The 27,682-nt window shown below is 41.2% G+C and overlaps 1 long non-coding RNA gene across 2 annotated transcripts; it reads left to right on the top strand.

The window, feature by feature from the left end:
- The first annotated feature begins 747 nt into the window (after positions 1–747).
- LOC124233400 (uncharacterized) lies at positions 748–25,999 on the top strand. 2 transcript variants are annotated; one of them, XR_006887050.1, is made up of 4 exons: positions 748–2,945; positions 15,181–15,293; positions 24,087–24,634; positions 25,469–25,999. It is a non-coding gene; the product is annotated as an uncharacterized LOC124233400 (long non-coding RNA). The 2 variants fall into 2 exon arrangements; XR_006887049.1 differs by having other exon boundaries at positions 750–2,945; positions 24,087–25,999.
- Positions 26,000–27,682: the final 1,683 nt, after the last annotated feature.

The following is a 27,682-nucleotide window of genomic DNA, read 5'->3' as shown; positions in this document are numbered from 1 at the left end:
GTGACAGCGCTGCAAGTCGCCGCCACCCAAATTCGGCGCCCGCCACTTGCGAGGGAGGGGGCAGGGGCCCGGGGCCTAAATCTCCTCACCATAACCCGGTACTTACAGCCGTATCATTCGCTACCGTTGCCGCTGCGAACCAGACAGCCGCCGCCTTCTCCTCCACCCCAATGAGGTTAAGCGCTCGGTGCGGGGATTAAAAAAAAAAAAAAAAAAGCAGCCGCGAGCGCCTGCGCACTGCGGTCTCCCTTTCTCCCCTTACCGCCAACGAGCCGGCTGTACCATAGAGAGTGTAAACCGGGACCAGAGAGGCGGCTCCCTCTCTATGGTAACGCCCCGCGCAGGCCCCGGCCGGGCCGAACTGCGATTCGGGACATACAAATCCCGGGAGCTTTCCCCTCCTGGCAAACGTCAGATGACCCTGATGGGGACCCGTAGGGTAAAGGTTATTTCAGACAAGGGTGGCCAAGGTTCAGTAGGGCCTTCTGGGGAGTTGCGGCAAAACTCAGGCTGGGCAAGGAGGATCGGATCTAAGCCGCCACGGCAGTAGAGCACCAGAAAGTCGGGAGTGTGCTGAGGAGAGCTAGGGTGGAACCAGGAAAGCCTGGGTAAAAGTCTGGCCGGAAACTCCTTCGGTCCGGGCTCTAATACCTGAAGGCAGCCGACTTTCACTTCCGGGTTACTCGTGGTCCCACCCCCACCCCCCGCCCCCCCGCCCCCCCATCGAGCGATTTGAATGAAGGAAATTGTGTCCTGCGGCTTCCCGTCCCTCGCTGGCCTCCGTTCTCCCTTCCTATCTGAAGTAGCAGCGGACGCTTCGGCCGGAAACACACATTTTTAACGGTTTTTTGCCCCTTTTCAAGCGGAGCGGGCCCGTGTAGGCCTCGGAGGTCCTCGAGGCGGCCGGCTGGAGTCTGTTTCTTCCTTGAGGATCTCCACAAAAAGCGCTGCTTCCGTCCTCCCGCTCGCTTTTCTCTCGGATGCTGTGAGGGGAAAGGTTTCCCAGGGTAGAAAACGGTGCGAGTGACGGGGCCGCCTTAAAGGATGCTGAAGGACCACAGTTGCCGCGTCAGGCCCGTGCGCTCGCGGGAATTTGCCGTGGAAAGCTTTTGTGTGAGATTATCCGCGGCCTCGGGGAGACCGCTCTTCCTCCATCTCGACGTGCGGACCATCGAGTTGTCCCTGGAGCCCCTGTGCGCCGAGCTCCGTGCTGCTGGCGTGCATGTGTGTTGGGCGCGGGATGCGGGAGGAGAACTGACATGCTGCCCCTGATGCTCGCGCGTAGAAGAGATAGTTGGAGAGACTCAGCCACCGCATTAAACAGAGCCGGTGTAGGCCCCTCTCTGGTGCAGGAAAGGGAGAGGAGTGTGGTCTCAAAGAGGAGGGACGACCTGGAGGCTGTGACTCCTGGTTTGATCTGGAAAAGATAACCGATCTTTCGGGCGAAAGCACAAGCAACTTTTTGGAACTGGACGGTAACGGTGAAAGAGCATTGCAGAGAAGAAACACCGTAGGACAAAGGCTCGAGAGGGAGTGGGTGTTACACTGGGAGTTCACTGAAGACAGCAGTCTAACTGAAATGGGGGGAAAAGACCAACCACAGGACTGGAAAGTCAGGTTTGATAAATAGGATGGAGATTTTAAAAAAATTTTTAATAGAGGTAAAATACACATAACATAAAATTTACCATCTTAACCACTTTTAAGTGTACCCTTCAGTAGAGTTAAGTACGTTTGCATTGCTGTGCAGCCATCTCAGGAACTCTTTTCCTCTTACAAAAGTGGAATTCTATAGCCATTAAACAACTTCTCCTAAGCCCCTTTTGCCAGCTCTTGGCAACCGTTCTACTTTTTGTCAATTTGACTATTAAGGTGCTTCATATGAGAGGAATCATATAGTAATTGTCTTTGTGCAACTGGCATATTTCATTTAGCGTAATGTCTTCAGTGTTTCTCCGTGTTGTAGCATGTGTCAGAATTTCCTTCCTTTTTGAGGCTGAATAATATTCCATTGTGTGTACATACCATGATGGACACTTAGGTGACTTCTACCTTTTGGCTATTGTGAGTAATGCTGCTATGAACATGGGTGGTCAAATATCTCTTTGAAACTCTGCTTTCCATACGTTGCGGAAGCTTTTGAAACCAAGTAGAGAAATCCATACTGTTTCAGATCCTCAACTGTCGGTAGTAAAATGGTGGAAGGACTGCAGTTGGGACTAGAAGGTCAATACATGCTCCATTTATAGAAAGCACTTATGGAGGCTGTAAGATATGCCAGGCGTTGTACTACTGCTTTGTGTAAATTAACGATATGTCACTGAATCCAAAATAAACGTGAGCCAATTGTTACCACATGTTACTGTGAGAAAATCAACCTTCTGGGTTACAGATGGGCTGAGGGGACGCTAACCAACCACACATACACGGGAGTGGTTAGGAAACAACTCCCATGGGAGCTGGGCATCCGTGGCCCTGACTGTTCGCTGGTTTGTTCAAGGATATTGAAAGAAAACAGTTCACACGTAAAAGAATAGGCTGACATCAAGAGCTTTCACTGTCACATCACTGGTATGCCTAGGGGCTTAACAGCAAAACTGCGTTCCGAGGTCCCTAACAGAACCCTGCGGTTTGATTCCAGGTCTGTTCGTTGCCTTTAAAAAGTATAAAGTGCCGGGTAAGTACGTCTTTGTGTGTGATACGGACGTTAGTGAGGCCATCATTCCCGACTCAGCTCTTCCTCTTTCACTTTACGTTCTCAGAAGTCCCGGGACATCATTCAAAGCAACGATCTCCACTTGGCAGATGAGGAGATTCAGGGCCAGAAAGGAAAATGATTTGCCAGCCATGGCTGATTGGTACCAAGGCTGCAGCTGAAACCTGAACCTCCAGAATTCCCACTCTGTGCTTTGGGCTCCCTTACGAAGATAGATGCCACAGTCTGAGTGAGTGAACGATGTTTCTATTCAGTCAGTTTCAACTCTTTCAGGGATATATGCCAAACTCCCATGAAGCTAGTGCTGGTTAAACAATGAGGCCGAGAGAATAAGTGCATTATAAAGAGCATTCATACCCTCAACAATATTGCATACCAACTATGTGCCAAACACTTAGCAAAGCAGGAGAAAGTCCCTGTTCTCAGGGAGAGGAGATAGAAAATAAAGTAATAGATAAATTACATACTCTGTCAAGTAGGATAGGTATTCTGGGGAAAAAATGAAGCGGTGCAGGGAAAGTGGTGCTGAGGATAGGGAAAGAGATTTCTGTTTAAATAGGACAAGGGGGAGCACTAAGAAGCAAACTTTGAGCAAAGATCTGAAGGAGGCGAGGGAGCAAGAAATGTCCTTTATCCGGGAGAAGAACTTTCCAGGTAGACAGAGTGGCAAGTGCAAAAATTCTGAGGCAAGAGGATGCCTACTACATTGTAAGAACAGAAAGGAGGCCGGAGTGGCAGAAGCAGAGGACGGGAGGGGAAAAGTAGGAAATGAGGTCAGAGGTAACAAGATGCCAAATTGTGTAGGGACTTAAAGGGCATTGTAAGGACTGTGGCTTTTATTAAGGGAGATGGGAAGCCATTGGAAGGTTTTGAGCAGAGAAGTACATGATTTGACTTCTGTTTTGAAAGAATCACTGTAGCTTCTGTTTTGAGAATAGAATGTAGGGGAGTAGGGAGTTTTGACAGCAGATTGTAGGGGAGCAAGACGGGGACAACTTAGGAAGCCACACAGTACTCCCAAGTGAGACAGTGGTGGCTGGGGAACGTGCAAGCAGTGGAGGGGTGAAGTGTCACCATATTTTCAGACATGATGACACACAGGGTTTGATGAGTTAATTGGTAGAGTGTGCGAAAAAGAGGAGTTAAGACTCCAAGATTTTTGGCCTGAGCAATTTGAAAAATGGAATTGCACTTTACTGAAATGAGAAACACTGAGAGGAGCAGGTTGGGGATGGGAAGAGAGAAGAAATTAAATTTTGGAGATGTTAAGTTTGAAATGCCTGTTAACACATGGAGATATCAAGAAGGCAGTTAGATATATGAGTCTCGCTTGTATATCTATAAGTTGTAAGTTGTATAAGAAGAAGGGTCCAGGGGCCGGCCCAATGGCATATTGGTTAAGTTTGCCCACTCTGCTTTGGTGGCCCCGGGTTTGTGGGTTTGGATCCTGGGCGCAGACCTACACACTGCTTGTCAAGCCATGCTGTGGTGGCATCCCACATGCAAAATAGAGGAAGATTGGCAACAGATATTAGCTCAGGGCCAATCTTCCTCACCAAAAAAAAAGAAGAAGGTTCTAGGCTGGATGTGTAAATTTGGGAGACATCAGCATGTAGAGAGTATTTAAAGCCATGAGATCATCTAGATACTAAGTCTAGACAGATTTGAAAGAGTTACCCAAGGACCAAGCCCTGGAGCACTCTGTCAACAAAAATAATCCATAACCAATCTATAAATGAAAATTTGGGAGAGTTTATTCTGAGCTGAAATCTGAGGACCATGGCCCAGGGCCTTTCTTCCCGAAGGAAGAAAGGGCACCAAGGAAGTGAGGTATACAGAGTGGTTATATACCCCCAAACAGGCTGTTTCACATGTGATTGAAATGTCCTTCCCACAATAGTCACAAGATTGCCCTGTCGGCACAGCGCTTGATGGACACAGCAGGTAGTGGGTCTGCTATCTTGGCAGGTGCAGCAGGAAGCAAGTCTGTTATCTCGAGCTGGGTGGTCACAGGTGAGCACAGCAATCAGTTCCTAGCCTAAGGAAAGATGCTTAATCTTTAAGGAAACGCCAATGTTGGGAGGGGGAGGGAAGTTGTACCTTTATCTCAAAGGCCTTTGTTCTTGCCATAGGGAATGTCTAAAGCAGATATACAATGCATGCTCAATGGCCAAGGGTCAGGCCCTTTTGGAAAAACAAGGTCAGGCTGAATTAGGTTTACAACAAATGGCTTCCTCATATACTCCAATATATCCTATTGGTTGCCATTTTTATTTGTCAACTCTAGCTTTAGGGGTTGAGATGGTAATGAAACCAGCAAAGGGGACAGAAAGAGCAGCCACTGAAATAAGAGGGAACCAGGAAAAGCAGCCAAGTCAATTGCTGATGGACTGTAATGGTGAGGATGAAAGCCTGATTGGAATGGGTTCAAAAGAGAATGGTAGGTACACAATTCGAGACAGGAAGAGTAGATAATTTGGAGGAAGATTTGGTTGTAAGGGTAAGGGGGCAGAAAATTGGGGTGATTCTTCAAGAGATAGGTAGGGTCAAGATAATTTTCTTTTTCCTTTTTTTCTCCCCAAAGCCCCGTGGTACATAGTTGTACATTTTTAGTTGTGGGTTCTTCTAGTTATGGCATGTGGGATGCCATCTCAGCATGGCTTGATGAGCGGTGCTGTGTTGGCGCTCAAGATCCAAACCGGCGAGACCCTGGGCCGCTGAAGGGGAGCGCACGAACTCAACCATTCGGCCACAGGGCCAGCCCCAAGAGAATAATTTTTTAACTATTTCATCTACAAATATTGTAGCATTTCTAGGAGATAAGATTCTTTTCTTACAAAGATAGATACCGAACCTCTTGATCTCAGGTTCATGTGCCCTGTGCTCAGTAAGCCAATCACTGAGCTATGGTGCTTGGAGATGGAGGAAGTTTATTCGAATTCACCAAAACAAGAAGCTGGCAACATAGGTTCTCTCAAATCTGCCTTAACAAAAGGAGAGAGCATTGGGTTTTATAGAGCTAAGGGCTTGAGAGAAGGAGTTTTGGAGAAACAAATAGGAAATTGAGTTTCTTTCACTCCAGATAAGCCCTTGGGCAATCAGACTTCTGGGCATCAGTGGCAGCTGAGGGCTGGTTATCTGGTGATCCTAACTTGCTTAAAGGCATTCTTTTCTTCTGCAAAACAAGCTCAAAAATCCTTGTGACCCTTGAGTCACCCCTCAGGTTAAACAAGAAAACAGCAAATTGACAAGGTTAACGTCTTTTCATTTGTGATGCTATTGGGAACAAGGTCAAGGGGTAATCCTGTTCTTACTGAATATTTACAGTGACCCTCAGGTACCCAGCTTCAATATAACCTCAACATCACTACACACGTAAAAAGTAATTCCTGGTATCATCTGCTGTCAATCTTCAAATGTCCGTGTCTCAAAGTTCTTTTGCTATCAGAGTTATTGAGATATAATTCGTATACCATACAATTTACCCACTTAAGCTATACAATTAAAAAGTCTTCAGTACTGACAAGATTTTCACATATTGGGACATACAGGGTAGCTATTCTGGTTCAACACAGAGTCAGCTTGAACTAAAGAAGCCTCACTTATGGCCCATCAAACATAGATTGTACATCTTGTCCAGGCAAGTAATCCATAATCTATAAATCAAAATTGGGATGAGTTTATTCTGTGAGCCAGCTTTGAGGACTGTAGCCTGGGGGCTTCCTTCTCCAAGGAAGGAAGCACTCTGCAGAAGCAGGGTGTACAGAGGTGTTACACACGGTCTTGCAACAAAGGATGTACATCACGTGGGACAGGAATATCTCTTTTACAACAGTCATGAGATGCTTTGCTGGCACAGCAGGTTAGTGGTCACAAGGTGAACACAGCAGGTCTGTAATTAACCCTTAGTTTCTGGGAAGAGATGCTTATCCTAAAAGAAATGCTGATTTGGGGGGAGGCAGCATCCCCATCTTTGAGGGCATCATTCTTGGCTTTGAGACACTGTAAATGTTTAAAGCAGATGTACAATGCATGCTCAACAGGCCACATCAGGCTTTTCTGGAAAAACAAGGTCAGGCTGAATTAGTTTTAAACTGAATGGCTTCCTCATGTACTCCAGTATATCCTATTGCTTTTCATTATTTCGTCAATCTGCTTTAACCATTAAAGTGAACAGTGCATTAAACATTATCTCAAGGTAAAAGAGTGCACTTTGTTAAGATAAGAATTCAAGGGCCAGTCCAGTGGCACAGCGGTTAAGTTCGCACATTCCACTTCAGCAGCCTGGGGTTCACTTGTTCAGATCTTGGATGTAGACCTACACACCACTTGTCAAGCCATGCTTTGGCAGGCGTCCCACGTATAAAGTACAGGAATATGGGCATGGGTGTTAGCTCAGGGCCAGTCTTCCTCAGCAAAAAAGAGGAGGATGGGTGGCGGATGTTAGCTCAGGGCTAATCTTCCTCAAAAAAAAAGATAAGAATTCATACTTTCCCACCTACAATGCCAGTATCAGTAACACCCTATCAGTACCCCTATTGGTAATGCCTCATATTTATATTTATCCATTCATTAGTTGATGGACATTGAGTTTTTCCAAAGCACTTTTTGGCTATTGCAAATAGTGTTTCTGTAAACACTCTACTACAACATTTTGTGTGGACATGATTCTGGGGTTTTTTTTCAGGAAGATTAGCCCTGAGCTAACTACTGCCAATCCTCCTCTTTTTACTGAGGAAGACTGGCCCTGGGCTAACATCCATGCCCATCTTCCTCTACTTTTTTATACGTGGGACGCCTACCACAGCATGGCTTTTGCCAAGCGGTGCCATGTCCACACCCGGGATCTGAATTGGTGAACCCCAGGCCACCAAGAAGCAGAACATGCGAACTTAACCGCTATGCCACCAGGCTGGCCCCTTGATATGTGTTTTCATTTTTCTTGGACATATACTTAGGAGTGGAATTGCTGATGATAAATTATAAGTGTATGTTTAACCTTTTCAGGAATGGCCAGAATGTTTTCCGTGGTGAAGGTGCCATTTTACATTCCCACCAGCAGAGTATAACGGTTCCAGTTTCTTCCACGTCCTCACCAACACTTGTTATTATTTGTCTTATTTATTATACCTATTCTGTTAGGTGTGTAGTGGTATTTCACTGTGGTTTTGATTTGCATTTCCCTAATGACTAATGATGTCAAGCATCTTTTCATGTGCTTATTGGCCATCCTGTATATCTCATCAAAGAAATGTCTATTCAGAGCCTTTGCTCATTTTGCAATTGTGTTGTCTTTTTTATTATTCATTTATAAAAGCTCTTTATATATTCTGGATTTAAGTCTCTTATCAGATATATGATTTGAAAATATTTTCTCCTATTCAATGGGTTGTCTTTTCACTCTCTTGTTGATGCCCGTCAAAGCACAAAAGTTTTTAATTTTATTGTCCAGTTTATCTATTTATTCTTTTGTCACTGTGTTTCCGGTATCTTTCTAAGAAACTGTTATGTAATCCAATGTTTTCTTCTTAGAGTCTTAGACTTTTGGCTCTTATATTTAGGTCTTTGATCCATTCTGAGTCAATTTTTGTACATGGTATGAGGCAAGGGTCCAAACTCATTCTTTTGCATGTAGCTATCCAATTGTCCCACCACTATTTTTTGGAAAGCCTATTCTTTCTCCATTAAATTGTCTTGGCATCCTTGTGTAAAACCAATTGACTATAAGTGTTTGGGTTTATTTCTTGACTCCAAATTCTATTCCACTGATATATATCTGCATTCTTACACCAGTGCCATACCGTTTTGACTACTATAGATTTGTAGTAAGTTTTTGAAATCAGAAAATATGAGTCCATCAACTTTGTTTTCGTTTTCTGGTGGTTTTGGCTATTTGGGGTTCCTTGAATTTCCATATGAATTTTCCAATCAGTTTGTCCATTTCTGCAGAAAAGGTAATTGTAATTTTAATAGGAATTGCATTGAATCTTTAGATCAGTTTGGAGAGTGTTGCCATCTTAACAATATAAAGTCTTTTGAGTTATGAACATGGAATGTCTTTCCATTTGTTTAGATCATTTTTAATTACTTTCAGTAATGTTTAATAGTTTTCATAATCTAAGTTCTGCACTTCATTTGTTAAATATATCCCTATATGTTTTATTTTTGGTGCTATTGTAAATGGAACTGTTTTCTTAATTTCATTTTCACATTGTTCATTGCAAGTGTATAGAAGTATAATTAATTTTTGCATGTTGATCTGCTATTCTACAACCTTACTGAACTCATTTGTTAGTTTTTTAGTGGATTCCTTAGTATTTTCTGTATACAAAATCATGTCATCTGAAAGTACAGACTTTTTTGCTTCTTCTTTTCCAATCTGCATCCCTATTATTTCATTTACTTCCCTGATTTTCCCAGCTAGAACCTCCAATACAATGTTGAATAGAAGTCATGAGAGTGGACATCCTGGTCTTGTTCCTGATCTCGTGGGAAAGCATTCAGTCATTCACCCTTAAATGGGTGTTAGCTGTGGGCTTTTCCTATATGGCCTTTGTCCAATGGAGTTTGTTCTCTTTTATTCCTAGTTTGTTGAGTATTTTGTCATTAAAGAGTTTTAGATTTTGTCAAAGCCATTTTTTGTATCTATTTTTATGGTCATGTGGCTTTTTGTCCTTTATTCTATTAATATAGTGTATTACATTAATTTTCAAATATCGAACCAACCTTACATTCCTGGAAGGAATCCCACTCAGTCATGGTGTTATAGTTCTTTTTATCTGTTGCTGAATTTTTATTTGCTATTATGTTGTTGAAGACTTTTGCGTCTATATTCATAGGGGATATTAGTCTCTAATTTTACTGGAATTTCTTTGTTTTTGACAACAGGATAATGCCAGCCACACAGAATGATTTGGGAAGTATTCCCTCCTATTCTTTTTGGAAGAGTTTGTGAAATATTGGCATTTATTCTTTTTTTAATGTTTCACAGAATTCACCAGCAAAACCATCTGGGCCTTGCCTTTTCTTTGTGGGTAGTTTTGTTTTGTTCTTCCATTAATAATTTGATCTCTTGTTATAGGACTATTCTGATTTTCTAATTCTTCTTGAGTCAGTTTCAATAGTTTGTGTCTTTCTAGGAATTTATCTATTTCATCTAAGTTATCTAATTTGTCAGCATTCAGTTGTTCATACTGTTCCCTTATGATCATTTTTATTTCTGTAAGGTTGGTATTAATGTACCTCTCTCATAAGTTTTTTATAATTTGTTCAAATCAGGATCCAAACAATGCCAATACGTTGCATTTGATTCATTTGTCTCTTAGGTCTCTTTTATTACATGGATTTGCCCTCTAAATCTCATTTTTCCTTGATATTTATTTATTGAAGATACCAAGTCATCTGTCCTTTAGGTTTCCCACATTCTAGATTTTCCTGTTTGTGTTCCTGGGAGTCTCTAGCATGTTCTTCTATCCCCTAGATACTTGATAGTGCTGTATGCTTTATTCTGATTCAGGTTTGAATTTTTATTTTTTTTAAGATTGGCACCTGAGCTAACCATCTATTGCCAATCTTTTTATTTTTTTCTCTTCTTCTCCCCAAAGCCCCCCCCCCCCCACCCCCAGTACATAGTTGTATATTCTAGTTGTAGGTGCCTCTGGTTGTGCTATGTGGGACGCCACCTCAGCATGGCCTGATGAGCGGTGCCATGTCCGCACCTGGAATCAGAACCAGGGAAACCCCGGGCCGCCAGAGTGTGTGAACTTAACCACTCAGCCATGGGGCCAGCCCCTGGTTTGAATTTTTTGGCAAAGCTGCATCATACATCCATAGGAGGCACATCATTTCCAATTGTCCCTTTTTATGAAGTTCGCAGTCATCGATGACCATTGCCTAGGTTCATTATTATAACTGGAAGAGTCTGGTTGAAGGCAGAATAAGTAAAGTGGAGCAGGTGAACACCATCAATCTGTAGTACGTGAGATCTTTGGAAGTTCTCTTGGGATCGTGAGCTCTACATTCTACACTATTTTCAGAACCTTGGAGTCAGGAGATGGAATCTACTCCTGGTTCTGCCACAAACTAGCCGAGCATCCCTGGCAAATCATGCTTCCTGTTTGGCCTGGGTTTTCTTATCTACAGAATGGGGGCATAGACTATACACGAACCTCTAAGGTTTCTTGCTATTCTAGTGTTCTCTGACTAAACACTTAAGTAGTGGACTTAATCTTTACCAAATATGATTTAGGAGGATTAAAAAGGAACTGCTGACATTATATTCATCCCATCATACCAAGGGCCTAAAAACTTTATGGGTTTTTTATGGGTTTTCTTGATTTTTCCAACAGTTTTGAGGATGATTTTTTATTAATTATCTTCAGCCATACCTGTTGTTATCTATATTCTGATTGTATTTTACTCAGCAACTGATTGACAGATGCCTGTCTTAGGTATCAGTTCATATAGAAAATGTGGTTTGGGCATAGAAAGCTTTCTGGAAGCAAATACACCAAAATATTAGCAAGTGATTCTCTCTGGGTGGTAAAATTATGGTTCATTTTTTTAACTTAAGTCTGAATTCTTCATTTTATTCTGCAAACATGTATTTTTTTAAAAAGTCATTCTTAAACGATTTGATAGCATATTTTTGACAGCATGCCCTAACAAACAGAAATCACTAAATTCTGGGTAAGAAGATTTCTTTCTCTTCCTATGATTCAGGTAGGCATTATCTTCCAGTCTAGGTTAGCCTAAATACTTCAGTAATAGGTACTTACATCTAATTAGATAGCCTTATTTAATCTTCTTCAGTAATCTCAGTGAAAAAGAAAATATACTATGCCTACTTAAATGAAAATTCAGGAAGAACAGCAGCAATACATGCTATCACCGTCTGTGTCATAGCCCATATGGAATCTGGATTTGCGCTTCTTGGGTAACAGGTAGTCTTTGCGCTTCTTGGGTAACAGGTAGTCTCTTTGCTGGAGTAGTGATGTGTTTTACAGAAGAGTGTGGGCAAAGGCGGGGTGTGTCTTTTGTATATGTTGAAAGCAGGAGATTAGAAACTACTTTGCTAAATCGTGTTCATAACAACTCCTTGGAGTACAATTACTCTGCTTGACGTACCTGGTCAGTATGACCCACAGAAGGAGACAATACAGGTGTCGGCCTTCCTCTCATGGGTTTCCCCACCTGGCAAGGTGTTATGCTGCTGGTGTGCCCCTCTGTAGACACCTTGATGGCAGTTACTGGAGAACTGGTAGAGTCAGAGGTGCTCTCATAGCTGTCAATTCACTGTGTGACCCAGATGAGTCATTTAGCCTAGTCACAAGCACCAAGGTCACTTCATCTTTAATGGAGAGGCTACTTCAGTTTCCAATGTAGTCACAACTAGTGAAACTGATATTACAAAAACCCACTTCTCAGTAACAAAGGCAGTATGAAAGTCAGCCTTCTTACCACGAGAAGCATGACCAACCCAGGTGGTTCTGTAGCCAGCTCTGACGCAAAAGAAATGATTGAATAGCCCTTTAAACCTTACCTGTTGCCCAAAGTGTCATAATCTGGATCTGTTCAGGCGTTTTGAAAACCATTCCTTATATCTACTAAGGACAAAGGCCACATGCCAAAAAGTAGGTAACCTGACATAGAGCTTTAGTTTGGGGATTTTCTTTTGAACTGCCATCAGTGCGGTCTCTCAAGTAACAATGGTCCATGCCAATTCACAAGTGGACTCTTGTGCCAGCGGCACAATCAAGCCAACCAAACGCAAAGAACCATTTAGAGACATGCAAAACCAAGTGAGGGAGCAATTTGCTTTCATTTTGTCCATTATCTAATAGCCTCTCCTTTGCCAGAATTTGACTTGCCCCTGGGTATGCAGAGCTGAAAAGATACAATTTTTACCCTCAAGGGAGTCAGTTTAGTAGGGAAAACAGAAATTACTAGACTATACAGTTATTACAATGATGGACTATCAAAAGGGACACTTAGTAGGTGTGGGTGGGCCAAAGAAAACTAAGAAGGAATGAAGGGAGTGTTCTTGAGCCAAACCAAATAAACAAAACTGAAACTCACCATTATGACAAACCCACTCTCAGAAGTAGAATATTGATTTAGACTAGTTCTCATTTGGAAGGGTTTATTTATTCTAATAATTTCAAGCAATCCTAAGTCTTTCCATTTTAACAAGGTCATTTAGAGTTTTAAAGATATTTCCAAAAGTAGGAGTAATTTGACATGTGGGCCATCATATACATACACACACACACACTTCACGGTCATCCGGCAAAGTGAGAAGAGTTCATCAGCTAGATCAGAATGTGGAAGTGAAACTTACCCACTGTGTCTGCTTTAGTAACAGCAGCACATTCCTGCCTGTGTTTGTTCCCTTATATTAAGGATGAAATCATTCCAACCATCGACTGTAAATCTCGGGGTGCTGCCTGCCTGTCGTACGTGGGAACCTTTGACGACGACTCCAGAATTGCGCAATTGTGTTTCTTCTGTTTTTGTTTTTGCCACATTAACTGTATCAGGTAGTGCTTGAAATAGAGGTGGAATCTGTTACTCCGCCAGCTTACCATTTAACAAGTCAAATGATGCATTAAGAAAGCAAATTTTTTAACTATAAGATGTGTATTTGCCATATTTCCTGCTTAGTCTTATTTAGAGCTTTCTATGCCTGGATGAAATTCTCTTGCCTTCTACTGTTTGCAATAACTCAAGTCCTTTTTCTTCTTTTCAGATAATCTACTTATATTTATGCCATATTTTCTAGTTTTTCTTATTGCTTCATCTAATTTCTAAATAAACATAGAATACACAATATTAGTCTGTTCACAGTCACTAAACTAATATCCTCAAATGTATTTGGATTTTGTGAGTTCCCCAAATTTGCCTTTGCTCGTGCATGATTTAGCTATGTAACTTACCTCGCACTGTCTTCTCTCAAGAACTTGGCCGCACTGCATTTCTCTCCATCATTTCCCACACTGCACTGGCATTTTGAGTCATCTGGGATGAGGCACCCTCCCTGCTATTAACTGTGTAATGTTTAAACTCGGCTTGCCCGTCTCCTTTCTTTTGAATTTAAACACCACGTGAATTAAACTGACCTTACTTGCTTTCAACCTGTAATTCCTGACTGCAACAGGTAGTTGCCAACTGTTGTAACTGACAGGTTTGACTAGAAGCTGACCGTTCTTACTCCCACTGAACTTAATATTTGGCATTTGTATAAATTCAAATGGGCCCTCTTTGTCCATTGATAATACAGTATCTCCATCAACAGGAAGTAATTGTGCCATACCTCAGAAAATAGACTCCTCTTAGTGCCAACCAGGGGAAAGCAGGAGAATTTTACCGCAAAGAGGCTATGAGCCCCTTCAAGGGATTTACCAGACGAGTGCTGGTGTAAGTTACAAAGACAGTGCTAGTCTCTACCCCGAGGAGCAGCCAGGACACTTGCCTGATGGCAGGTGGGGTAAATTGACTCTTTGTACTTGCAACTTGGGCATGTGAAGAATACAGCATCCCTCCAGTCCAGAGATTTGAGATCACCAGTGTTTATCCAGCCGGCATGATGGCGATGAGAGAAGAGAGAAACTTCAGAGCCAAGGAAGGTTTGACAGAGCCTTAAATCAATCCTGCCTTAGAATCGTGGAAAGTTAGATCAGGAAGGGACCTTAGAGATCCTCTGCTCCACCACCCCTGTTTGACTGTGAGGAAGCCGAAGGCCCGCGCAGTTCACGGATTCACCCATGGTCTTGCACTCCTGGCTAGGGACAGAGTCAGAACTGGAACTGGATAATCCTGACTCCGTTTCAGTAGTCTTAAAGCTGGCTGATGAGGAAATTTGACACCCCCCACTCTGAACCCATGTTCCCAAAGGTTTGCTGTATCCAGCTCGTGAATGCCCCTTTCTTTGAAAATTAGGCAAACAGGTTGGAATATTTTAGAAAGAAAACACTGGCTGTAAAGTGGGAAGAAATTCCTGTATGGACTTGCCAACTAGAAGCAAGTATTTGGCTTCCCCAAGACAAGGGAGAGTCTTAGTCATGAGGTTCGAGGTAGAAACTGATCAGTGTCACCAGGCTGAGGGTAGACAACGTTTTTTGGAAGCAGTAGGCTGAAATTAGAACTGAATAAAAGAGTTTACAAAAACTGGAATTTGGAGCTCTCACAATACCGGGAGTTATTTTGTTTTTGTTTGCTTCTGGTGAGGTATTTCAGGCACACAAACAAGAACAGAAACTGTGATGACCTCCTCGTACAGCCCAGCTGATCTCATTCCCTCCCTCCCTCCTGAATTTGGTGCTTATATTGCCACACCTGTTGTGTTTTTCCTATATATATAAATGTACCCGTTAGCAATATTTAGTATTGTGTTCATAGTTTAAGTGTTATATGAAGGCTATCACATTGTAGGTACCTTTCTGCAACTTGCTCTTTTTTTTTTTTAGATTTATCCTATGGATAAACAGGATGGCTCCAGTGAATTTATCTTAACTACTCTATGGTATTGCACCGTAGGAATGTTTTAGCATTTATCTAATCTCCTATTGATGGCCATCTGGTGAGTTTCCAGAGTTTTTGTTTTGTTTTGTTTGCTGTTTTTTTTTAGCCTTGCTATATAAACATTTTTATAGCATCCTCTCCTGATGCATGTGTGCAAGTTTCTTTAGTGACATTTACGAGGTCTTGGTGTATACACATCTTCAACTGACAAAAAGATCTCAAAAATAACCAGCAGAATACGAGTGTCCAACACTAACACTGTGTATTTCCAGAGTTTCTAATTTTTTACTAATCTGAAGAGTGTAAAATGGTATTTCCTTATGGTGTTAATGTGCATTTCCCTGGCCTCACGGGGCTGAAGATCTTTCCACGTGTTCACTGGCAATTCGGATCTCCGTTTCTGCCTGGGCCACTTTTCAGATGGGCTGCTTGTCTTTTTATTATTGATTTTTAGAAATTTTTCTTTAGTCAGGATATAAATCCTTCATCAGTTATATGCAGCCAATACTTCTCCCAGTCTGGAGCGTGATTTTTCACTTAATGGTGTCTTTTCATGATCAGATTTATCAATCTTTTCCTTTTTTTTTTCTTAAAGATTTTATTTTTCCTTTTTCTCCCCAAAGCCCCCTGGTACATAGTTGTGTATATTTTTAGTTGTGGGTCCTTCTAGTTGTGGCATGTGGGACGCCACCTCAGCATGGCCTGACGAGTGGTGCCAAGTCCGCGCCCAGGATCCGAACCGCCGAAACCCTGGGCTGCTGAAGCGGAGGGCGCGAACTTAACCAGTCAGCCACAGGGCGGCCCCAATCTTTTCTTTTTTGATTTATGCTTATTATTTCTTCTTTTAAAAAAATCTTTCCCCTCTCCAAGGTCATAAAAATATTCTATATTTCCCTCTAGTTTTTTTAAGTTTTGGTTTTTACAACCTTTAGATATTTTGTACACCTAGAATTTACTTTTGTGTGAAGTGTGAGGTAGGAAACTAATTTTATTTTTTTTCAAAATCAACAACCAGTTGTTTTGAAACCTTTCGTTGAGAGTGCTATCCTTTTCCCAAAAAGTGGGTAATTCACTTTTGACGTATATTCTGGATTCTCTGTGGGTTCTGTCAGGTTCTCCTTCCACCCCTGTGCCTTTCCACAGCACTGTAATTACTATACCTTTATAGTAAATTGCAGTATCTGGAAGGTAAGCGCTTACCTGACAAGGGAGCACAATGCGAGCTAGCTGTGGTTGAGCTTCTCTCCTGAATCCCACCCAGGAGGATGCATGCCACAGGGAGGAAAACCCAGAAGGAGGCTGTGGGATGGGCCGGTGGGGCAGAGGCTGAGTAGCAAAGTTGGAATCTGGGACCTGGAGCTCACTGTCCTGGAGCGGGGAACTCTGTGCTCTGTGGAGGCCTGCAGGGCCCTCCAGAGAGCACACGTGTCCTGTGAGAGAGCTAGGCCGTGGATGCCTGCCCACAGGAGGCCTCTGTGGTCAGTCCGCGTTACAAGGTAAACCGACAGCCACAGCAGGAGATTCCAGTTACTCCCAGTACAGGAAAAAGACATTTGCTCTGAAAATGAAGTTAAGGGAACAACTCCATTTATAATAGCATCAACGAGACTAAAATACTTCGAAATAGATTTAACAAAAGAAGTAGAAGACTTGCGCACTGCACGTTGTTGAAAGAAATTAGGGAAGACCTAAGTAGATGGACTGGAAGACTTGTTGTTGTCTGACCTACTACTCTCCAAGCTGATCCACAGATTCAGTGCAATCCCCATCAAAATTTCAGGCGTCGTCTTTGTAGAAACTGACAAACTGCTTCTAAAATTCTTATGGAAAGGCAGAGGACCAAGAAAAGCCAAAAGCATCTTGGAAAAAAAGAACAAAGGTGGAGGACTCACATTCCTGATTTCAAAACTCACTACAAAGCTACAATAATCAAAGCAAGGTGGTGCTGGCCTAAGGACAGACGTATAGACCAATGGAATAGAATTGAGAGTCAAAAAACAAACCCAAACATCTATGCTCAATTGATTTTCAACAAGGTGCCAAGATAATTCAGTGAGGAAATAGAACAAATGGTGCTGGGACAATTGGGTAGCTACGTATAAAAGAATGAAGTTAGATCCCTACTTTACACCATACATAAAAAATTGGTATAAACCTAAAACTGCTCTAAAAAATAAAGTCAATTTAAATGTTAAAAAAAGACTCAAAAAAGATCAAAGACCTAAATAAAAATCTAAATAAAATCAAATCTAAATAAAAGTCTACAAAATAAATGTGGGAATAAATCTTCATGCCCTTGTCCTTGGATTAGGCAATGGTTTAGATATGACACCAAAAACAGGCAAAAAAAGAAAAAAAAATAAACTGAATTACATCAAAATTTAAAACTATTGTGCTTCATAGGAGACTATTAAGACAGAAAAAAAGACAATCGAAGCAATGGGAGAAAATTTTTTTTGCAAATCATGTATCTAATAAGGGTCTAATATCCAGAATATGTAAAGAACTCTTACAACTCAATAATAAAAAGACATGTAACCTAATTTAAAAATGAGCAGAGGATATGAAGAGACATTTCTCCAAAGAAAATATACAAATAGCCAATTAGCCCATGAGAAGATGATCAACATCCTGGGTCATTAGGGAAATTCAAATCAAAACTACATTGAGACATCACACACACCCACTGGAATGGCCATAATTTGAAAATCAAAAAAGCCAACAGAAAATACCAAGTGTTGGTGAGGATGTGGAGGAGTTGGAACCCTCATCCAATGCTCCTGGGTATGTAAAACGCTGTAGCTGCTTTGGAAAACAGTGTGGTACTTTCTCAAAAAGTTAAGCAGAGAGTTAGTATATGATGCAGCAATTCCACTCTGAGGCATATCCCCAAGAGAATTTAAAGCATACATCTACACAAAACCTGGCACAGTCAGGTTCACAGCAGCATTATTCATAATAGCCAAGAAGAGGAAGCAATCCGAATGTCCATCAGCTAATGAATGGGCAAATAAAATGTGATCCAGCCAAGGAATGCTGGATAATAATGTATATTATTATATATTGGAATAATTATATGTTGCAATCCAATAATTATATATTGGAATGATGGAATTATTCAGCCGTGAATAATAAACCTTGAAAATATCCTAAGTGAAAGTAGGCAGAAATGAAAGGCCACATAGTATATGTATTGTCCATTTATATGTAATGTCCCAAATAGGCAAATGCAGAGAGAAAGTAGATTAGCGGTTGCCTAAGGCTGGGGTAGGGGGAGGGTTGGGGGGTGAGGAGGCATTGAGGAGTGGCTGCTGATGGGTACTGGGTTCCTTTTTGGGGTGATGAAAATGTTCTCGCATTAGATAGTGGTGTTGGTTGCACGACCTTGTGAATATACTAAAAAATACTGAATTGTACACTTTAAAATGGAGAGTTTTTATGATGTGTGAATTATATCTCAATAAAGAAATGAATCACCTCAAAAAAACAAAAGACATTTGCGTTTCTTCACCCTCTGTTTTCCTTCTCCAGCACCCGAGGAGCAGAACCTGGAAGTGGGACCAGCAGGAGGGAGTCAGTCAGCAGACCTCGCCTCACACGAGGTCCCCGCTGCCCGTCCTGTGAGGAGGGAGGGGGTTGCTTTGCATTAGATATGAAAATAGAGTTAAACTGAACTGGATCGTTCCACTGACTAAAAGACATGGACATGCAATGATAGGGGCCTCAAATGGCCTTGAGGCCTGGGAAAGGAAGGCTTTCAGAGCAAGCTGAAGGCGGGGATGGTACAAGGAGTCAAATCACTCCATGTTTGAGTTTTACCGGATTGACGCTTCTCAGTAAACGGTCACATTGATGTAGTGCGTGGGGAAGAGCTTGTGCAGGCAACGCCGCGTGAACCAAAGCTCCCAGTGGTGTTCTTGTTTGGGGAGGACGGGGTACGTGCGCTGAAAGGATGAGGGTCAGACAGCACAGTGCGCCTGGGTCCTGACCTCTCAGTACCAGTCCTTACGAAAAGGAGTAGGGGCTCGCAGAAACAGCTGGTTCCCACCTGAGCTGGGAATGGGCAAGGCAGGACTGGGGAAACTCGTTTCAAAAAAAAGCAAATACCGGCCAGCCCAGTGGCGCAGCGGTTAAGTTCGCACGTTCCGCTTTGGCAGCCCGGGGTTCGCTGGTCCAGATCCTGGGTGTGGACCTACACACTGCTTATCAAGCCGTGCTATGGCAGGCGTCCCACATAAAATAGAGGAAGATGGGCACGGATGTTAGCCCAGGGCCGACCTTCCTCAGCAAAAAGAGGAGGATTCACGGCAGATGTTAGCTCAGGGCTAATCTTCCCCCCACCCCCTCCAATAAAAAACAGGTTTTTAAAGACAGGATTGTGTCAAAGAGACACAGAAGCAAGCTGAAGGGGACTCAACGAGCCAAGGTTGGGATAATTTCCACTAACCCATTATTAGGAAATTGTTAATTAGATGGAAGGAATTAAGCATTTATCCTACCTTTCCAGTAAGAAATGTATTTCAGAGTAAACAGACATTCCCAAGTGATGAGGGAAAGCTCTTCTGTAGAGAGGAATGCCAGCTAATAAATGTAGGACCAATGATAGAACAAAGAAGTTTGAGTTTCATCAACCCTTACGAAATAGTTGATCCAGACAATTACCAGCAGATACCAAAACCATGAGGTGAAAGTCTGATGCAGCACTTTCTGTCTGCATGGTGTCATATTATCCCGTGATAAACATAACTGTTCAATAGACGCTGTCACCGCTTTAACACACGGGTCACTCCCAGCGTTGCTAACAGGGGCAACACCACACGCTGTACCTCCCCATGTGATGCAGTATGTCATAAACAGCATCGCCTGTGAAATGATTCTTGGCAAAATATTCAAAATCAGACCAATTAAGACTTAGATCTAACTTACCATTTTTGGGAAATATAGGAGAAAGAAGAACAAAAGAACTGATATCAAAAGGAAACAATCGGGTGAATCTAGAAGTTGAAACATTCTATAAGACAACCGTTCTGACCTCTTCAACAAGTCATTGTAATGGGGAAAAATGAGAGGCAGAGAGGCTGTTTTAGACTGATCGAGGTTTAGGAGTCCTAAGAATTAAATGTAACATATATCCTTGATCAGATCTTGATTAAAAAGACAATTGTAGAAGCCACTTGAGGAATATTACGGTAGTCTGAATATGGACTGAGCAGTATCTTAAAAAATTCCTGTTAAATTTTTTAAGCGGAACAATAGTATTATGGTTATGTAGGAAAATATCGTTATTTTTTTGGAGATACTTACTAGGCTATTTCAAAGTAAGAAAGTATACTGTAATTTGCTTTAAAATACCTCAATAATAACAACAAAAAATGAAGCAAATTTGCCCAAATATTAACAATTGTTAAATCTAAGTAAGATTTTTTGTGTTCATTATACTATTCTTTTCTATGTGCTTAAAAATTTTTATAATGAAAGCTTTAAAAGAGAAACAAAAAAGTGAACTTAAACAACTCTAAAACTCTTCTAGAGCCGCCTCGTTAATTCTCTAGTCCTTTACCAACAAGTCATCTTCCATCAACTGCTGTCTTCCTTCTCCCATGGTCTAAACACTTGTCGATGCATCACGCTAATTGATTGGAAACTCTGTCACCATGCTTGTATACATAACACAATAAGAAGAAGAGAAGCGTCACTGTTAGGAGGCAAAACGTCAGCAATTCTGATTTCACTGATTGAAATGTTTCACTGTTCTGTTGGAGCTGAGTGACAATTACGTCCCCCTATCAGTTTTTTCTTTTTATAATTCATTGTATTTTTATAAAATTATATGTAAGTAGTTTTAAGACTCAAATAATGCAGAAAGACAAGTCCCTTGTGTACCGTCCGTCACTTAGGAATGTGTAGAGAGCAATGAAATTAAGAGTAAGGATGACAGAGAAAATGAATAAAACCAAAATTGGTTCGTCAAAAACAGTAAGACAGAACTCTAATAAGATTTTTTAAAAAAGAAAGGAAAAAGTAAACAAAGAAGAAGCAACTAGAGAAAGTAGAAAAGGAGAAATAACTGAAAACAAAAATGAGATTTAAACTGTAAACTAATGTTTTTCTTTTTTTTTTTTTTTTGAGGAAGATTAGCCCTGAGCTAACTGCTGCCAATCCTCCTCTTTTTGCGGGAAAGACTGGCCCTGAGCTAACATCTGTGCCGATATTCCTCCACTTTACACGTGGGATGCCTACTACAGCATGGCTTGCCAAGTGGTGCCATGTCCGCACCCAGGATCCGAACCGGCGAACCCCGGGCCGCCGAGAAGCAGCACATGCGCACTTAACCGCTGCGCCACCAGGCCGGCCCCTGTAAAATAATTTTATAGTAAATATGCACCAATATTTTAAAACCCACCAAAAAATGGATAAATTTCTGGAAAAATAAAAAGTTCTAATGTTGATGAAAGAAGAAAGAGAAAATTAGAATAGACCAATAAGCATTAAAGAAAATGAAATTGCAATTAAGCACTTCTCCCGAAAAAGCACAGGCCGAGACAGTTTGACAGGCGGGGTATGCCAAATTTTCAAAGGATGGATACTCTTATTACATACTCTGTGTTTCAAAAAATAGAAAATGAGCAAAGGCTGCCAAGATGATTTATGAGGCTAGTGTAACTCTGAATCCAAAAACTGGATAAGGACATTATTTAAAAAGTCAGTTAGGCTGATATCATATATAACATATATTTTTATATCCAATATAAAATATTAGCTAACTGAATCCAACAGTGAATTTAAAAAAATAATAACTCAATGGAGAAACTTTAGAAGCATCCCCTTGAAGATTAATGGAAAATAAAAACTTGTCTACCCCCATGACTACCCGTTAAAATTATACTGGATGCTCGGCAGTGCTATGAGAAAATGCAATAAGCAATATGGGGATTGGAAGTAAAGAGATCAGCTGTCATTTTGTGAAAAACAATATGATTAACGTAGAAAAATCAACAGAATCAACAAACCAGTGCAACTGTCTGGATGTACCATATCTTATTCAATCAGTTCCCTGTTAACAGGCACTGGAACTGATCTTTTGCTGTTAAAAATCGTGCCATGATGAATAACCCTGTGCGTGAGTTGTTACATATTTGTGGGGGTCAGTCTTCAGGGTAAATTCCCAGAAGTGGTATTGCTAAATCAAAGTGTAGATGCATATGGAAGTTTGTTAGCCAAATTCACTCCAAGTGGTTGCACCATTTTATGTCCCAACCAACAATATGTGAGTGCCTGTTTCTTCACAGCCTCGTTAACAAAGTGCATTGTCAAACATTTGGATTTTTGTAAATCTGATAGGTGTAAGGTGTTATTAGTATCTTATTGTAGTTTTCATTTACATTTCTCTATAGTGTAGGTTGAGTGAGGTTGAAAATCTTTTTGTATGTTTAAAACCATTTGCTGGGTCCCGCCAGGTGGTGCAGTGGTTAAGTTCACATGTTCCGCTTCGGTGGCCCAGAGTTTGCTGGTTCAAATCCCTGGTGTGGACCTATGCACTGCTTGTCAAGCCATGCTGTGGCAGGAGTCCCACATATAAAGTAGAGGAGATGAGAATGGATGTTAGCTCAGGGCCAGTCTTCCTCAGCAAAAAGAGGAGGATTGGCAGCAGATGTTAGTTCAGGGCTAATCTTCCTAAAAAAAAAAAAAAAACACCCGTTTGCCTGTGTTTTTCTGGTCTCTTTTTACCTATTTTTCTATTGAGTTTTTGCTTGTCTCAGTTTTTGAAAAGTAGCTTTGTTTTTTTGTAGTTAAAAAGAGGGAAACAATCTGAATGTCCACAAATTTGGGGATGGGTTAATTATTCTATATGCATACAGTGCGATACTATACAGCTATAAAGATTAAAGTTGGTAGGCTATGATTCTATGGAAAGATCCCCACATATACTGTTCAATAAAAAAGCAATGTTTAGAATAATTTAAATACCATGATCCCATCTCAGAAAAAAATACGGTCATACATAAGGCCCTATGTAAGAAACTGTTATATTTTCCACTGGGAAGTTGCCAAGGGTTGAAGATGAAGAGAAAGGTTTTATTTTTCATTTTATATTGCACAGTGAGTTTGAACAGCAAATCTCAATCAACAAACTCAGTCCATAGTGTGCATAAGGTGCAAGAAACTCTTTTCAGATTCCGAGCCCCATCCCTCTGGCAAATGGGAAATTGAACCTCAGTTGTCATGGGCCCTCCTCCCTTCACCCACAGAGCGAAGGCCCTGCAGTCTAACACAGCGGCCACGTGTCTTTCAACGACTGAAATAAAGACCACCACAGGTAGAGGGAATACAAAGCTGAGTGTATTCACTTGCCAGGCAGGGAAACACACACCGGAGAAGAAACTCACTGAGTAGTTCTCCGAGAAAAAAATCAAAGGGTTTTTTTAAGGACCAAAAAAGTGGTTGTGCTAAGCGTTGGATACCAGCACCCTGGAGAGAACCAAAGGAGCCTGCAGACCTGTGTAGAGGTGGCTGAAGCAAGTCCTGTCATCGGTTGGTCACTTAGGTCCTGCAAGGGGCTGGAGTACGGGGGTCACTCAAAGTTCACGGTCCTTCCTCAGCGTTAACTGATCGGCCCCACGCCATGGAATACAAGGTTCAGTTTGTACATCCCTGGGCAAATGCTGCTGCCCGTGGAAAGTGTTCTACCATCCCCTCTCTTAGCCCTCCCTTTCCCACAGCGTCACGGTGACCGCAGAGAGCACAGGCAGTTTCCCAGATTTCAGGTCTATGCCGCTATCTTTGATTCACATGACAGTCTCACACAATTTCTATGTGTTTATTTAGGTCACTTTGGTTTCTTTTGTTGTAGAATCTTCTAGCCTGTGAACCAACAGAATAGTGGTGGTGCAGCACCACTTAAGACCGTGCTAAAAATGCACTTGACGCAGCTGCAGGGAGAACACAGCCAACGTCGCAGAACGTCCCCTAACAGCCTCCTGTCTGGTGCTCAGCTGTAAACTTCCCATTGGTTGGCTGTTCCCACCTGGGACGACCACTTGACTTGTTCTTGACTTTTATGAAGGAACCACTGTCTCCCCTGAAGCATCTACTCAAACGCAAAAGGAGGTATTAGGCAGGGCTCAAACGCTGCTGTGTCTTGTCAGCGTTAACTACAGTGCGTCTGTTTCCAGCACCGTGGCAGCAACTAGGACAAGGCTTTCTTGCTGAACCTGTATAGTGACACAGTCCACACAGCTTCACTTGCTGTCATTGCCTTTGTTAGGGACAGTTTCAAAGGCAGCATTCCAAATCAGAGATCCTAAGCCAGAGGACGAAACGCACACACGGAGTACTGGAACCATGATCTCAGGCACATGGATATAAGAGCCAGGTCATTGAGACGCCACCAGCGGAGAGGTAGGAATGCTCCTTAATGGTGGAGGAACCTTTCCCAGGTGACACACCCCTTCCTCTCTCTGAGTCCCAACTTTTGTAGTGATAACGCTGTCGCACAAATACGGGAAGCCATGACAGGTGTACCCTGTAATTTGGGTAAATTGTCTAAGTATCCTTCTCAAGTGTCTGAGAGGCGTTATGACCAAATACGCCTTAGATTACAACACAGGAGAGCAGAGAGATTTTCCTTGATGGATCAGTTGAGAGAAAGAGTGTTAGTAGTCATTTCCTGTGTCGTGGCACGATCAGCGATATTTTAACTGGCTTCACAGAAAACTTATCATCCTGGATGGCGTAATTTTTACTGATGAGGTTGTTAATTGTGAGCTCGTCAGAAGCAAAATTTAATTTCCACGGATGAATCTTATCATAACTGGAGCTGGTGGGATTTTTAGCAGAAAACTTCAATAGAAGGGACCTCCTGGTATCCAGGGAAGGGGCACAAACTCAGTTAGTTACATATCCTAAGGCTCCTCCAGCCTTACTGAGTCCAACAGATGTGTTATCTATACAAAGTCTATCCCAGAATTAGGAGAATTGGGATGGTCATTTAAAAAACAAAATGTTTTGTAATTTAAAGTAGTTAACAAAAGAAAATGTAAATCAGTAGGCCTATTTATAGGTACTGAACTTGATCCAAAGAGCTTGGGTTCAGCAGTCACTTCCACGCCGACCTCTGCTCTGGAGGAGGAATGTGCTGGCAGTCCTGACTCAGCTGTTCCATGCAGCCTGACAACCATGTCTGCGCTGATGTTTGTCCTGCCACGGTTCAACTTATCATTTCATTCCCTATAGGGTCCATAATCAAGATTCCCTGGTGTGTCCTTTCAGACTTTATGATATTTCTTCCAGGAAACTCAACCTCTGATCTGGCGCTTCTAGAAAGGACCTGTAGGCAAATGTAAGCAGAAAAATTACAAACCAGCCTGTGGTTGATATGACTAAATTGCTCTGGTTAATTTTTATAATCAGCATACAGAATGGAGGGAAGTAGAATCCTCTATTAAGATATAATACTTATGATTTATTCACTGTATAAGGGTCTGGGAGCATGGTTTTTCTGAACCTGAAAAGTATATAACCACTGAAACACACTTATATAAATAACAAGTTACTTATATGTAATTCAACTAGAAAGACTGAAGTTTTCTTTTGACATTTTCAGGTTTTAATATTTTGGTTTGGTAAACAAAATCACTCTCGTATGAGTTTTCAGTTTTTTAAACCTGTGCTATCTAATATAATAGCCGCTAGCCACATGTAGCTATTTAAAATTAAATTATTTAAAATCAGATAAAATTAAAAATTCAGTTCCTCAGACATACTAGTCACATTTCAAGTGCTCAACACCTACACGTGGCTGGTAGTTATAGTATTGGACAGTGCAGATCTGGGACATTTCCACTGTCTCAGAAAGCTCTATTGGACAGTGCTAATCTAGAGAATGCCATATGAATCTGGTTGTATTCATTGCCTCTCCTTTGTAAGATGAAGAACCAAATCTTGTGTTTCGCCATGGCTGCCCAGGAAACCCCAAAGATATTTTAGCTGTAAAAGACATCTTAACAGTTTCATGATTGCAAATTTGGGAAAGAGCAATATTAAAAAGAGTCATCAGGATAGATTGGTCACAAAAACAAGATGTTGTTGTCTTGGAACAGTTGCTGTCTTGGCTGTGTCATTAAACATAGTAACAATAAAATATTTAAAATAAAGAGAAGTTAAAATAATAATCATTAAATTTATTAGTTATTCTTTTTTTTGGATGAGGAAGATTGGCTCTGAGCCAGCAGCTGTGCCAGTCTTCCTCTATTTTGTATGTGGGACACTGCCACAGCGTGACTTGATGAGTGATGTGTAAGTCCACAGCTGGGATCCGAACCCACAAACCCTGGGCCCCCAAAGCAGAGGGAAAGAACTTAATCGCTACACTACCGGGCTGGCCTCTATTAGTTATTCTTGAAGTGAAGATTCCTTGTTGCTTCTTGAAACAACCCAGGATCATGGTAAAACGTGACATGAAAGCAAAGCAGTAGACATTTGAGAGTCAGAGTTTGCACTAGGTGAGGCAATGTAAAGTTCTCACTTTCTCAGAGTGTACAGCAGGCGAGAGTAACTCTTTATTTCCTCCTGTGGAGACCAGACTACAGGCTAAGGTGAGAATTTTTCCTTAGCTGTCAGTCCTCTCCTTTCTATCACAGCTAAGCTTTTTACTTATTGATGGTATTATAGCACTGTATATATTTAAACATATACATATATAATATACAATGTCCAATAGCATTTATATTTGAAAATGTAAATTTAAATCTTAAATAACATTATAAAACAATGTATCTATTACATTATTTTACCATTTTGATTTGTTTTCTAAAGAATATGTTTGTGTATAGGCAAGCATATAAGTAAAAACTATTGGGTTAAAAAAACTACATTGTGATAATTCAGTAATTTTTTTCTCTCTGTTTTAGGAATTCTGATTTTCCTAGAAATTTTTTTCTATTAAAAATTAGTCATTACTTTCAAATATAAAAGTCAGCAAGAGTTTTTAGAAATTTAAGCATCCTTAAATAATCTGCAATCACTATTGATATTAAAATTATCATAAAAAATTACATTTTTAGAATTTCCATACTTTGATTAGAGTACCTCTGCAGATTCACATAATTTGCAGCATGTCTGAAGTCCAAAATCAATTCTTTTCATGAAGATTTTGATTATATAATTCAATTTGGTTGAACGCAAATGTTTACATTTTCACATTCTCAAACATTTATGAAAACAATGTTAGTTTAAAATGAATAAAAACAGTATAGGAAATATATAGAGTTCAGATTGATTATCCTTTCTGTGAGAAAATAAAGCAAATTTTGCATAGACTAGAACATTATGCTAACATCATTTTTATACTGTGATAAAATCAGGAGGGCGTCATAGAAAAGTAGTCTATTTCCTAAGGATTGCCTTTGACTAGAAATATTGTTTGAGGGTGAAACCGGCAAACAGCCA

The sequence above is a fragment of the Equus quagga genome, unplaced genomic scaffold (assembly GCF_021613505.1).
Source record: "Equus quagga isolate Etosha38 unplaced genomic scaffold, UCLA_HA_Equagga_1.0 201501_RagTag, whole genome shotgun sequence".
Taxonomy (NCBI): domain Eukaryota; kingdom Metazoa; phylum Chordata; class Mammalia; order Perissodactyla; family Equidae; genus Equus; species Equus quagga.
Note: the sequence above shows the minus strand (reverse complement) of the source record. Positions and strands in the feature narration are given on the sequence as shown.